This window comes from Octopus bimaculoides, chromosome 13 (genome assembly GCF_046866305.1).
Source record: "Octopus bimaculoides isolate indiv1 chromosome 13, ASM4686630v1, whole genome shotgun sequence".
Lineage (NCBI taxonomy): Eukaryota > Metazoa > Mollusca > Cephalopoda > Octopoda > Octopodidae > Octopus > Octopus bimaculoides.
Window position 1 is genome coordinate 37,103,648 of NC_142940.1, and position 14,097 is coordinate 37,117,744.

A 14,097-nucleotide genomic window follows, 5' to 3' on the forward strand; every position below is an offset into this window, starting at 1 on the left:
TACAGATATATATATATACAGATATATATATATATACAGATATATATATACAGATATATATATATATACAGATATATATATACAGATATATATATATATACAGATATATATCTGTATATATACCGATAAATTTATCTTTGCATATATATAGATATATATATATATATAGATATATATATACAGATATATATATACAGATATATATATATATATATATACAGATATATAATCATAAATATATAGGGATTGACAGTAACCTGCTTCTCCAACATACTGAGAATTCAGAAATAGCAGTCAAAGAACTACTGATTTCAAAACTACAAATGTGTGTATCAAAAATATCGCTATCAATCTGGAGTAATAATTTGTAGTTTTGAAATCAGTAGTTCTTTGACTGCTATTTCTGAATTCTCAGTATGTTGGAGAAGCAGGTTACTGTCAATCCCTATATATTTATGATTATAAATTTTTTACCGAAGAAGGTTTTTTCATACTGAGCTACCCGGCAAAATTGTTGATTATTAATTTTATTACTAATTGACGATTCCCTGCCCTGCATATCTATATACAGATATATATATATATACAGATATATATATATATACAGATATTATATATATATATATATATATATATATTTTATATATATATATATAGCTGCATATATGAATATATAAACATGCAAATATGGATATATATATACATACATATATAAATATACATACATACATAAACATAGATATATACATGATGAATATATACACTCACATGATTATATACATATTTGAGAACACATTTACAGGCGCGTGCGCGCATGTAAATGTATGTATAGTATAGTGTAACAAAAGAAAATAAATGGAATTTAAGAATCAAAACAACAAAAAGGGTATGTGTTGAACATAGACTGAGAGCAAAAGAGATAGACAGACAGACAGACAAGGCAGTCAAAATAAGGACTCACATAACAGAGGTGAATTGCTTGGTAATGTTTGGAGATTGCAGCCGAAAATGTTGGAAGCAATCAAAGTTATATCTTAAGTAGTACATTCCACCAATTACTAGCATCAATATCATCTCCCCGTCACTTGGTGACTAATATGAAGACTATAAGACTTGTGTCATTAGACACTAGCGTTTCTGTTTTGTTTCTTTCAGTTGTATTTAGAAACGGTATTTTTTTTTTTGGTTTGTTTATTTTTATCTCAATTGAATTAGTTTTATTTATATTTTATCATCATTATTATTATTATTATTATTATTATCATCATTATCATTATTATTACTTAATGCTGTCTCCAAGGATTTCACTCCTCAAATTCTTAAGAAAAGGTGGGGGTGGGAAATAACAGCCAATAAGAACTGAAGATAGAAAGAAAGTGACAGAGAATGGAAAGAAGGGAGAGAGAGAGAGAGAAAAGCAAAAAAAATTATGAGACAGAATAGGATGGAATAAGGAGGAGGGGGGAAGCCCCCCCCCTCCCCGTAAACTGTTGAATATTGGAGGCAAGGAAGAAATAAAAGATTAGTCTGAGAGAGAAACGCATTATTAACCAAAACCAAAATTAAGTAAATAACAAAATGAAATGAAAATTAAGAGAGTGTTTTAGATGAGTTGTGAAATAGTTGGTAAAGAAAGACTTCATTTACCGTTGGCATTAAGGACTGGCCCTGAGTTCCATAATAAGTTTGGTGTGTTTGGGATCAAATACAGATGTCTTTGACAAGATGATCTTCCCCAGTAGGTTAGAATAAACATAAAAATGACCACCACTGGTGCCATGTGTACCAAAATTCCTAAACACACACCTTATACATTCTGACATTTTATTGGCTCACATAGAAATATACAATAAGCTTTTCATTTCAGAAGAATTCTACAGAAGAAGAGGATCTAAACTAAATATGAATAAAATGGTAGTTGTTGTTGTTTAACACCAGGACAGGCTGATTATGGAGATGTATGATCAAAATACATTCCAGCTGTAACCATCCTGTTTTTTTATATTCCAAGAAATACATTATCCAGTGATTCTTTTAAGATGACAAAGTATGCATTGGGAAAATTTTAGCTGTTATTTCTGGCAAGTCAAGCAATTACATAGAGGCTCTCACATCAGTTTATGACATATAGATTTTTAGTTCCAAGTCTATCTTGATCAGAAAGGTCTATGACTTAAACCATTACAGTGGCGACCATCATGCCTTATTAGGGAAGTGGAGGCATGTGGCTTAGTGGTTAGGGTGTTGGACTCATGATTGTAAGATTGTGGTTTCATTTCTTGGACTGGGCGACGCGTTGTGTTCTTGAGCAAAACACTTCATTTCAAATTGCGCCAGTCCACTTAGCTGGCAAAAATGAGTAATCCTGTGATTACAGCGTCCCATCCAGGTGGGGAACTTATATGCCATGAAAACCAGGAAACTGGCCCTGAAGAGTCAGCATGACTTGAGAAGGTAACTTTTTTTTACCTTTACCTTATTAGGGAAGACAACATTATCTCATGTATTCTTTTATTTAATAGGTATACTTGACTGCTATTTCTAGCAAGTCAAGCAACCACACAGACATTCCCTTGCTGACTCCACTGATAACATGTTTATACAAAAAAGTCCAGTCATTAACATATTTAAGCTTTAACTATAACAAAGAATGATGCTAACTTTCAGAGATGGGTACTGATATAGGTGTATGGTTAAGAAGTTCCATTCACAAATACATGGTTCCAGGTTCAATCTAATTGTGTGGCACCTTGAGCAAGTACCATATTTGATAGGATATTATGACCTCCATACCTTGAGGGTACGCCCTGGCACTTGGCACCTTTTATCTCTCTCTTCCTTACACTACCATCCCATATATGCTCTGATCTCCATTCCTTGTGAGTATACCTTGGCACTTTGCCACCATCTCTCTCCTACTCTCTCTTACACTCTTGCAGTCTCCCACTCTTTCTCTCTTTCCCTTGCTCTTCCCTCTGGTTGAGTAACTGTGTATTTCCTATACAGCAGAACACCTGTTTCTGAACTCACTCTTGTTAACTCTCTCTCTCTCTCTGGCCGAGTAACCATGTACCCCCTCTACAGCAAGACACCTGTTTCTGTCTTTCTGCTGCTCTCTAACCTTTCATCATCTGACACAAGATCATCTCTTCCAATGCCCCCCCCCTCCCACCTCTCAAAGGATCTTTGTCTTGCAAGTTACTTGGTGACCCTGCCAGTGCTGACGCCATGTAAAAAGCATCCAGTTCACACTGTAAATTGGTTGACATTTGGAGGGGCAACCAGCTGTAAAAAACATGCCAAAACTGACCTTGTCTGTGCTGGTGCCACGTAAAAAGCACTCAGTCCACTCTGTAGGGTGGTTGGTGTTAGGAAGGGCATCCAGTCATAAAATCCATGCCAAAACAGACACAGAAGTCTGGTGCAGTCTTCTACCTGGCCAGTGCCTGTCAAACCATCTGACCCATACTAGCATGCAAGGCAGACATTAAACGATGATGATGATGAAAAGATGCATAGGTATATTAGATGCACAGGTATATTAGATGCACCTCAATTTCGGAAGCAAATAGTCAGAAAATAAGTTTTATAATGCATTAACCTTTTGGATATCAACCCATCTGAGACTGCCCCTGGTTCTGTGATGCAAATTCCCTGTTTTAAAGTAACCTAGAATAAAACCTTCCATCGAAATTTTTTGTGAATTTATGCTCCAAACACCAGGTTAAAAAAAAAGGCAAGTTATTTGATAATATTGTTTATTTTCAAAACTATATTTCAGCAGAAATATAGTAACAAAATTTATAGGAGTAAAAAGTGCATCTTATATGTCATTAGATATGGAGTTTACCATCTTCTGTTATCTTTTACTTGTTTCAATCATCTGACTGTGACCATGCCGGGGCACTGCCTTGAAGGGTTTTAGTCATGTGGTTGGGAAGCAAGCTTTTTACCACATATCCATGCCTACACCTATATATATATCTATATATATAGGCATAGGCCTGGTTGTGTGGTTAAGAAGTTTGCTTGACAACCACATGGTTTCAAGTTCAGGGCCACTGCACAACACCTTGAGCAAGTGTCTTCTACTATAGCTTCAACCCAACCAAAAACATGTAAGTGGATTTGATAGGTAGAAACTGAAATAAACCTACTGTGTGTGTGTGTACACAAATGTACATAAGATTCACAAGTGTAAGTGTATACATAATTTATACTTTAAAAATCATGACCATTTATGTTGAGCTAACCTTTCTTTCTATTCCGGTGTTGCGCCAAGTTAAAAAATAAAGAATTCCTGTGTGGTTCAGGAGTATTTTAGATTCTGCTGGTGGGCTAAGAGAGGAAACTAAATTGTTCAGATTATCTAATTGGATAAGACATTATTTCAACAGTCAAATTGATTCATGCACTCAGTGTAATCAGCAGTATGGTTACCTGGCAAGCAACAGGTGTGTGGTTCAATTCCTGTGGTGGGATCTGTTCTTTCTTTTTAAGTCTAGGCCACACTTATAGATGTTATATGTGTATACTTGCAAAGAATAAGCATTGGCAAGAAATTACTGACATATTGGTGTGCCAAACAAAACAATATCTTGTGGTATTTACTGTGCTTCAATTCAACAGACACTCCCTTGTCATTGCTGCAGTAAAGCAGTGATTGGTCCATTAGAAATTCATAAGCAATATTGATTGGTCTAATAATAAAAAAAGACCCATAACCAGTGATTGGCTCTTTAAAAAAGTGTTACCAAACAGTGGTATTGTTCACAAATCCTTAATACAAAATGGAAATTATAATAAAAGTTATTGGGGGCAATGAAAATCAGTCGAGCAACAGACAGAAAGAGGCACAAGGATGTGAAGACACATACAGAGGCACATATAATACTCTAAGAACCAAAACATTGAAAGAATGAAAGTTTAGAGAGTCATGTCTACCAGATAGAAATATGTTCCGCACATATTCTTATTAAGTGGCACTACTTAGTAATTAATTATGGAAACCTAGCTACAACATCAGTGTTGTTATCTTTAACAGACAAACAAGGCAATATTGTGTTGGAGAGAGAGAGAGAGTGATATACATATATATATATATATATATCTAGAGAGAGGGTGCGGGGGAGGGAGGGGGGATGGGAGGGGGGATGGGAGATGGAGGGGGAGAGGGGGGATGGGAGATGGAGGGGGAGAGGGGGGATGGGAGATGGAGGGGGAGAGGGGGGAGGGAGAAAGAGAGAACAAGGGAAAAGTGGGGAGAGACAGACAGACAGAAAGAATATGGAAGGACAGAAACAGATGGGAGTATACAGAGAACATTATACAGGGGGAAGAGAGAGAGAGAGAGAGAGAGATGTAAAGAGAGACAGAGAGAAAAAGAGACATAAAACAAGGCAGAGAGAGCTTACATTTTGAAACTTTTATTAGTGTTGATTTCAGTTCATCTGTTTATCTATGTCTTGTTCCTCTGTTCTCAGTCTTCATATGAACAGGATTCATGTCTTCAGTTGCACAAAGAAGCATTTAGACACAAATGTGTATGTCTGCATATGTATACATATACAGACACACACACACATTATATATATATATATACACACACACACACACACACACACACACACGCACACGCACACACACACACACACACGCACACACACACACACACACACACACATAGGAAGTTTACATTTATGCATGCATGTATATGTGCATGTGCTACTGCAGATACTGCATCTTCTCTCCTTGGCCAAAGACTTATCTAACTCAATGACCTAATCAAAGATTTGTAGCTGTAATTTGGTAGGCAGAAACTGAGAGCCCATCAGTAGGACCATTACTGTTCTTTGGTGACAGATTCAATCCATTGCCTGATTTACAGCATAACCTAGCATATGGGTACCTTTGGCAGGGGCCACCCTATTGCAAACATTAAGGTAAGATCCTATCGGTTAATCTATCAATTAAACTAGGTTGATTTTTAGAATTACAGGTTTAAAAAGTGGTACGTTAATGATTTTTAAAAAATGGAAACTTTACAAGATCTCAAATTTACAGGACTGTAGGAAGAGTTTCTTTTATTTTTTTACTTGTTTCAGTCATTTGACTGTGATCATGCTGGAGCACCACCTTAATGGGTTTTAGTTGAACAAATCGATCCAGGACTTATTTTTTAAGCCTAGAGCTTATGTGTCAGTCTCTTTTAGCAGTCTCAAACTGCTAAGTTATGGGGATGTAAACACATCAACACAGGTTGTTAAGCAGTGATGGAGGGACAAACACACATACATATATATATATATATCATAGGCTTCTTTCAGTTTCCATCGACTAAATTCACTCACAAGGCTTTGGTTGGTCTGAAGCTATAGTAGAAGACACTTGCCCAAGGTGCCATGCAGTGGGACTGAACCCAGAACCATGTGGTTGGGAAGCTAGCTTACCACACAGCCACACCTGCACCTATGATTGTATAACATTCAAGCCCTTCTTAAAAGGTTTTAACAATATAAACACAGCTAAGATGGTGACAAGCAGAAATTGAAATCAATTTACAGGCAAACAAGCAAGAGAGTGACTTGGTGGTTGCTTGACTAGCTGAAAATAACAAATAAATGCCCCTCACATCACATTCTAGAGTCTTAGAAAAATAAAGATTCAGTAAATAATATAATCCTAGATACACTATATCTCTGGGGGGGAAAAAGTGGGATGGTCACAGTTGGAACAACTTTAATCATAGGCCTTCTTAACCAAGGCTGCCTGGAAGACTAACGACAATTAAATTAGAGGCAATTCTTGGCTACATCTTTACATCATCTCCATACCACAATAATGGCCCAATGATAAAAGATCACTAATAATAATTTAGAAAGAAATCTCAGGAATACTGAACACTGCCTTTAAAACAACATGGAATATACTAGGTATCAGCTTTTAGGGTTCCTTGGCTGAGATAATGGTTGGTTCTGTGGTTGAAATTTATGAAGAAGAAAAAACTAAACAAACAAAGTCATATATGTAGATAATGAAACAGGCTGTTGTTGGAACTAAAATGGTTGGTTGCTGCAGACAAATAGGAACTGCAGTGAATGACTCAACTGTTTCAAAGACGATATTGTACAATCTGAAATGCAAATAAACTATTCTATTTAAGAAGGAATATTTTTTTTTTATTGCAGAAAATGAAACCATATGGTATCAACTAAATAGAACAAAATTTCACAGACTTTATCTGTTTCCCCAAAACTAGAAGGAATTACAAAAGACAATCAGAACATTGATAAGCACAAGAATCTTTAACAAATAATAATAACAACAACAGCAATAATAAATGAAAAGTACCACAAGCTTTAACAAGGTTAAAGAATTTACTGCTAGCACACTTCCTTGATTTTTATCTCACTATTTAAACTGTTGGTTCTTAGAAACACTTTAGCTTCCACAAAAAAATGCAGACTAACTGTGGCGTAATATTTTATGACATGGATATAATGTCACTAAGAATTAGTATTTTCTCATGACAGGTTTATGACTAGAGAGTAATTAAGTCCTTAATAGTGTGTGGGGGGAGGATAAGATAAAGAAAAAGTGTAGGTAGAAGCCATTGATCAGGTGGATTAAATAAATAAACTCACTGGCTTCAAGTTCAAATCTGCAGCAAGCATTTTTTGCTTGTTTCTAGACAACGCTTTATTCCACATTGCTCCAGTCTACCTGGCCATAGCAGAAATGGGAATAAGTCCCAGATCATTGATGAACATTACATACAAAAGCCTAATCCAAGATTTCATTCAATACCATGAAACCAAAGCCGTTATAAGCTTCTCGGAGACAAGAAGACTTTTATTACATTATAAGCACTTCATGAGCCATGACTTCACTGCTCAGAAAGAATTGACTCAAACTATTTATTGAAATACTTATGTATTTAAGAAGTGCATTATTGTCACACTTCCCATTTCCTCATTAAAAAAAATCTTCAAATATGATGCCTAAATAAAGAAACAAGTATTTTTTCAAGGGTCACCAATAGCCCTTATTTAATAATTAGGTTCTAATTCATGATTGAATCAGTGCCCCTTCATTTATGCCATTGATTAATTGATGGTATGTAATTAATAGTATGCTGACTGCTTATTGAAATACAATTTATCAAAATAATCAACCAAAGAAATGATTCCTCAAAATAACAGCTGTGGTAATCAACTATCAAATTATAGCAAATATCAAAATAATTTCTTAAAAAGTTTATATAGTCATGTATCATTAAAATATTTTTAAAAATATACGTGTTTGCTTCCCAACCATATGGTTCCAGGTTCAATCCCATTGCATGGCACCTTGGGCAAGTGCCTTCTATTATAGCTCTGGACTGACCACAGCCTTGTGAGTGGATTTGGTAGGCAGAAACTATAAGAAGCCTGTTGTATGTGTGTGTGTGTGTGTGTGTGTGTGTGTGTGTGTGTGAATGAGTCTTTGATTTGTCCCCCACCACTACATGACAACCAGTGTTGGTTTGTTCACATCCCTGTAACTTAACAGTTTTGGGGGGAAAGGACTGGTAGAATAAGTTCTAGGCTTAAAAAAGAAAATAGGTTCTGGGGATGATTGATACTCCAGCATGACTGCAGTCGAACCCTGACTGAGACAAGTAAGATATAAAAGATATATATACTATATATATATATATATATATATATGATTCGAGGTGAATATGGTACTTAAGTTTAGACACCAGAATTAAGTATGGTATTATCCACACACACACACACATATATATATATATATATATATATATATATATATATATATATATATATAAATCACAGTATGTGTGTATAATGACTAATGCATACATTTCCACAATTCTCAACCAATTTTCATCAAACTTTACACTCACATTACTTATGTTCCAAGGATGGTCATGCACTATAACATTTTGCCCAGAGCTCCCATGTAAATGGCTGTAAATGGACATAATTTTTCTATGTAGGGTCTTCCATACTTCTTTAATTCTTTTATAAAAGTGAAAGGGTTTTGTCTATTTATTTATTTCCACTGTCCACCAGCAACGGTGATTAAACTGACTAGGAACACTGTACGCGATGAATATCCAATACCAAACAATCTTAATCTCCATATTTAAACTGCATTAAATTTTGGCAAGATTACCTTTACTTATTCTTTAGTTACTTGAACGGTGATGTTCCCTTCCCTCTATTCTATTTGTTGATACCTTGTTTACCTACCAATGCGTTGTTTCACTTAAAGGATTCTTATTTACCGATCCATTATGATATTTCGACTGTTGTCCAGTGTTTCAAATGTGCTTTAGCATTGTCGTTCAAGCCTTTTATTAAACAATCACATATTCGTCCCAAAGAATCAACCTTTTAATAAGAGTTTTGCTTCCACTACCGAAAGCTATACACATCTTTCAGAAAGTTCCATACCAATTTAACTTTATGCAGCATTCACTGATAGTTTATGCAAAGGCTATGTGGGAAAACTGAATAAAGGTGCTTTTGTTTGCTTATCTCTCTGAAAAAATAGCTCCCACTGCTGTTGAAAAAAAAATGAACTTGCAGAGGGGAAGTTTCAATGTCTTCCTTCAAATTTCCTTACAACATTTATGTGGCTGTTCTGACAAAAAATTTCGTTTTCATGTAAAACAACTATATTTTGTAGTCATTATCTGTAATCTACACCCAAAACATTTCAGCAGCTCTATTTTGCATCACTTGCAAACTTATATGTTCTATGATCATTAAAGTGCAGCCTTCAATTTGATTTTCCGTTCCTAGGTTAATCAGAAACATAGATTGCTGTGCTACTCATAAACCTTCTCGGTAGTTCAATTATTTGGTGAAAAAATACCACTTAAACCGTCCAAAGGCTGGATGCATTTGCTAGTGTGTGTATGTATATATATATATATATATATATATATATATATATAAAATCATCATCCTTTAACATGGTATGAGTTGGACAGTTTGATAGGAGCTGTCAAGCTGCAACAGTTCCAGCCATGTGTGTGTGTGTATCAATCACACACCACACCAATTGTCCTTAACATGAGATTATAGAACTTATTTTATTTAATCAAATTGAATATCTGTTTAAAGCTGCTTAGCCATGACAGACTCAGGAGAGCAAATAATAACCTTTGTCTCCATTGAAATACAATTTATCAAAATAATCAACCAAAGAAATGATTCCTCAAAATAACAGCTGTGGTAATCAACTATCAAATTATAGCAAATATCAAAATAATTTCTTAAAAAGTTTATATAGTCATGTATCATTAAAATATTTTAAAAAATATACGTGTTTGCTTCCCAACCATATGGTTCCAGGTTCAATCCCATTGCATGGCACCTTGATATAAAAAGAAGGGTGGGAGGAGAGTATGTGGTGGTGGTGGTAGAAGGGAAGGGTTGTTGCATCTAGCCAACATTATAGACAGACATTATAGACAGACATAATAGCAAATATGTTCAGTCATACTTTACATAATACAGATAGGGTGGGGAAAATAAAAGAGATATATAGGGTGAGTTAACATGAAATGTACAGACAGCATGTACATACTAGGCTTGGTGACAGGCAATAAGTAAAGGAACTACAGAGACACAGAGTGAGAGAGAAAGAATCATCAAGAGGGAGAGGGAATAAATTACAGAGTAAATATTTTACATTTGAAAATTAGTATCCATTTCATCATTTAGTACAAACATCAAGAAGTTTGATAACCATTTAATTATAATTATTGTATGTATGTCATATTATCTGATATTACTCATGGTAGCAAAAGTATATTTCCAAAGTTAATCATCATATGACAGGTAACACTAGTGTGTGTGTGCACGAGTATGTGCATGTGTGTGTGTGTGTGTGTGTGTGTGTGTGTGTGTGTGTATGTGTGTGTGTGTGTGTGTGTGTGTGTGTGTGTGTGTGTGTGTGTGTGTGTGTGTGAAGGCATGTGGCCTGGTGGTTAAGGTGTAGCAAGATGGTACTATTCAAAATTTACAACAATGCAAAGAAGTGCATTTAGATCAGCAGTGTGTGGTAATATCCAGTGATTTGGGAGATACAGAGATATAAGAAGAAACAAAAGTAGAGAAATTAACCCTTTAACATTCATATTACTCTCTCAAATGTAATGCTTATTTATTCACATTGTTTCAAATGAATCATGCATTATCTCTTAGCTTTAACATTTCAATGTTGTGATTGCTTACTTTCATAGGGTGACACTGTAAGGTGACATTGTACTTTCATAGAGTGACATTGTAAGAAGTCAAATCTGTCCAGGTTAACATAAAACAGGTAGAATGTTGAAGCTGAATATGTATGGTCTAAATACTAAAGGGTTAGATAAGAGGAGGAGGGAAGAAGTAGAAATAACAAACAGGTTATATAACAGACGCAGGAGTGGCTGTGTGGTAAGTAGCTTGCTTACCAACCACATGGTTCTGGGTTCAGTCCCACTGCGTGGCACCTTGGGCAAGTGTCTACTCCTATAGCCTCGGGCTGACCAAAGCCTTGTGAGTGAATTTGGTAGATGGAAACTGAAAGAAGCCCGTCGTATATATATGTGTGTGTGTGTGTGTTTGTCTTCGTAGCATTGCTTGACAACCGATGCTGGTGTGTTTATGTCCTCGTAACTTAGCGGTTCGGCAAAAGAGACCGATAGAATAAGTACTGGGCTTACAAAGAATAAGTCCCGGGGTCGATTTGCTCGACTAAAGGCGATGCTCCAGCATGGCCACAGTCAAATGACTGAAATAAGTAAAAAAATAAAAGAGGTGTTTTTGTTCTGTAAATCTTCCTGAATTACGAAATCTTATTTATGGTTGTGAATGTTTGAAAGTAAATTTGCATCTCTAAACATTGATAGTCTTTTTAAGAGCAGTTTTTAAGGTCTGCATCAGAGCTGGTTCAAAAATTTGTAGTTATAGAATCAGCTTGAAATTTAAATGCTGAAGGGTTAATGGATGCCTGTGTAAGGAAGAAGCACAATAACTGCTGTACAATAAGTCAAGTCATGGCTAGAACACATCAGACCCTAGCTCTGCTCGATCAGAGCTAAGCAACAATGACAACAATTATAATTATTATTATTATTATTATTCCTAAATTAGGTTCAAGGCCAGCAATTTTGAGGAAAGGAAGGTTAGTTGATACCATTGACTCCAGTATTTCACAGGTACTTTACTGACCCTGAAAGAATTAAAGACAAAAATTGACCTTGACAAGATTTGAACTCAGAACTTAAAGTGTCAGAAGGAATAAAGTAAAGTATCTTTTCTGATGCTCTAATGATTCAACCAGGTTGTCACCATAATAATAATAATAATAATAATAATAATTCATTCTTTTATTAGCCACAAGAACTTACATAAAACATAAAAGACAACACAAGATGAGACAAAGGGTTTTCGTTGTGTAAACAATATATATAACAATAAAAAATTAAAATAAAACTCCCAAAAAGGGAAGCACTTTAAAGGTCCTTGTGGAAAACCCCACAAAAGCCACAGGTGCCTGATCAACAAGTCAAGAGCCCTTCTCCTTCAATTTCCTTTTTTACAGGTGTATGCTCAGAATTGGTCCTTTTACACTGACCATAATAATAATAATAATAATAATGATTATAATAATACTTTCCACTAAAGGCACAAGGCCTGAAATTTTGGGGGAGAGGTTAAGTCAAATTACATCAACTGAAGTGCTCAACTGATACATATTCTATCAACCCCAAAAGGATGAAAGGCAATGTTGACCTTGGTAGCATTTAAACTCAGAATGTAAAGTATTTTGACTGGCAAGCTAATGATCATGCCTATTGGCTGTCCTAATAATGATTTCATGATTTCAAGTTTTGGTACAAAGCTAGCAATTTCAGGGAAGAGATAAGCAGATTATACGATCCCAGTGTTTAACTGGCACTTATTTTATAGACCCACCCCACCCCTGAGGATAGGATAAAAGGCAAAGTTGGTCTTGGCAAAATTTGAACCCAGAATGTAAAGAGAGATGAAATATATTGCTATGCATTTTGCCCAATGTGTAAACAATTCTGCCAGTTTACAGCCTTAAATAATAATGATGATAACATAAAACATAATTATCCTTTCTAATTTTGGTGCAATGCCAGCAATTTCAGGCTGGCGGTAAGTTGATTGCATCAACTCAAGTACCTGACTGGTAATTAATTATTTTATCAACTCCAAAAGGGCGAAAGGCAAAGTTGACCTCAGCAGAATTTCAATAATACAATTTATCATTAAACCTCACCTTCAAAGTCACCACCACCACCAAAATAACTATGAAACTACACAGTATCAGCACGGGTAGAACACGGTCATAACCAGGACTGCTCAGTAACAGTTTAAATAACAATCATTTCTCAAAAGTTAGTTCTGGTACAATGATTTCCATTTAATTTTCTGACCATTTGATATCAGGAAAAAAAAAAAAGGTTAAAAGATAAGCAAAAACAAAATATAAAAAAAAACAACAACAAGGCAGAGACGAGAATTTATGTTCGGGAATCGAGAGGAACAAAATATTCTCTCAGGAAATCTATTAAGATTGTTATGTGAAATAGTGTAGGTGTAAGATATAAATATACACACATACACATACACACATTCATATAAGTAGGGACTCACACACACACACTTATGTAAGTAGAGACACACACACACATACATACATGAAAGAGAAAGAACTTAAAGTGAAGAAGAGAAAAAGAAGTTCGAGAGAGAGAGAGAGAGAGAAAGAGAGAGAGAGAGAGAGAGAGAAAGAGAGAGTGTGTGTGTGTGTGTGTGTGTTAGTTAAATGTGATAAAGTACATATTTGTGTTTATTTAAAGAGTGACTACAGGAGTGATTAGGTGTGTATGTGTGTGTGCATGTGCACACTTCTTTTGTGTGTGTATACAAACGTGAGAGGTTGACTTAATGTGTGTACATGATATATTTAAGATAAACTGTTTGTGTTCATTTTCAGGAGAGTGTTTGTGTATCAGCTGTGAGGAGTGGTGTGAAAAGTGTAGGTGTGTGTGTGTAAGAGAGAGTG

At 35.3% G+C, this 14,097-nt stretch overlaps 1 protein-coding gene across 5 annotated transcripts in view; it reads right to left on the reverse strand.

Annotated features, from left to right (window-relative positions):
- Positions 1-14,097, reverse strand: part of LOC106880839 (uncharacterized) — a 173,531-nt gene that overhangs the window by 92,019 nt on the left and 67,415 nt on the right. The window contains exon 1 of one of the 5 annotated variants that reach the window (XM_089361649.1): positions 962-1,108. The exons of the other annotated variants lie outside the window; for them this stretch is intronic. The gene's annotated coding sequence lies outside the window, so the exon portion shown is untranslated. Of the gene's footprint in view, positions 1-961; positions 1,109-14,097 lie in introns of those variants that run through there. 5 annotated transcript variants of the gene reach the window in all.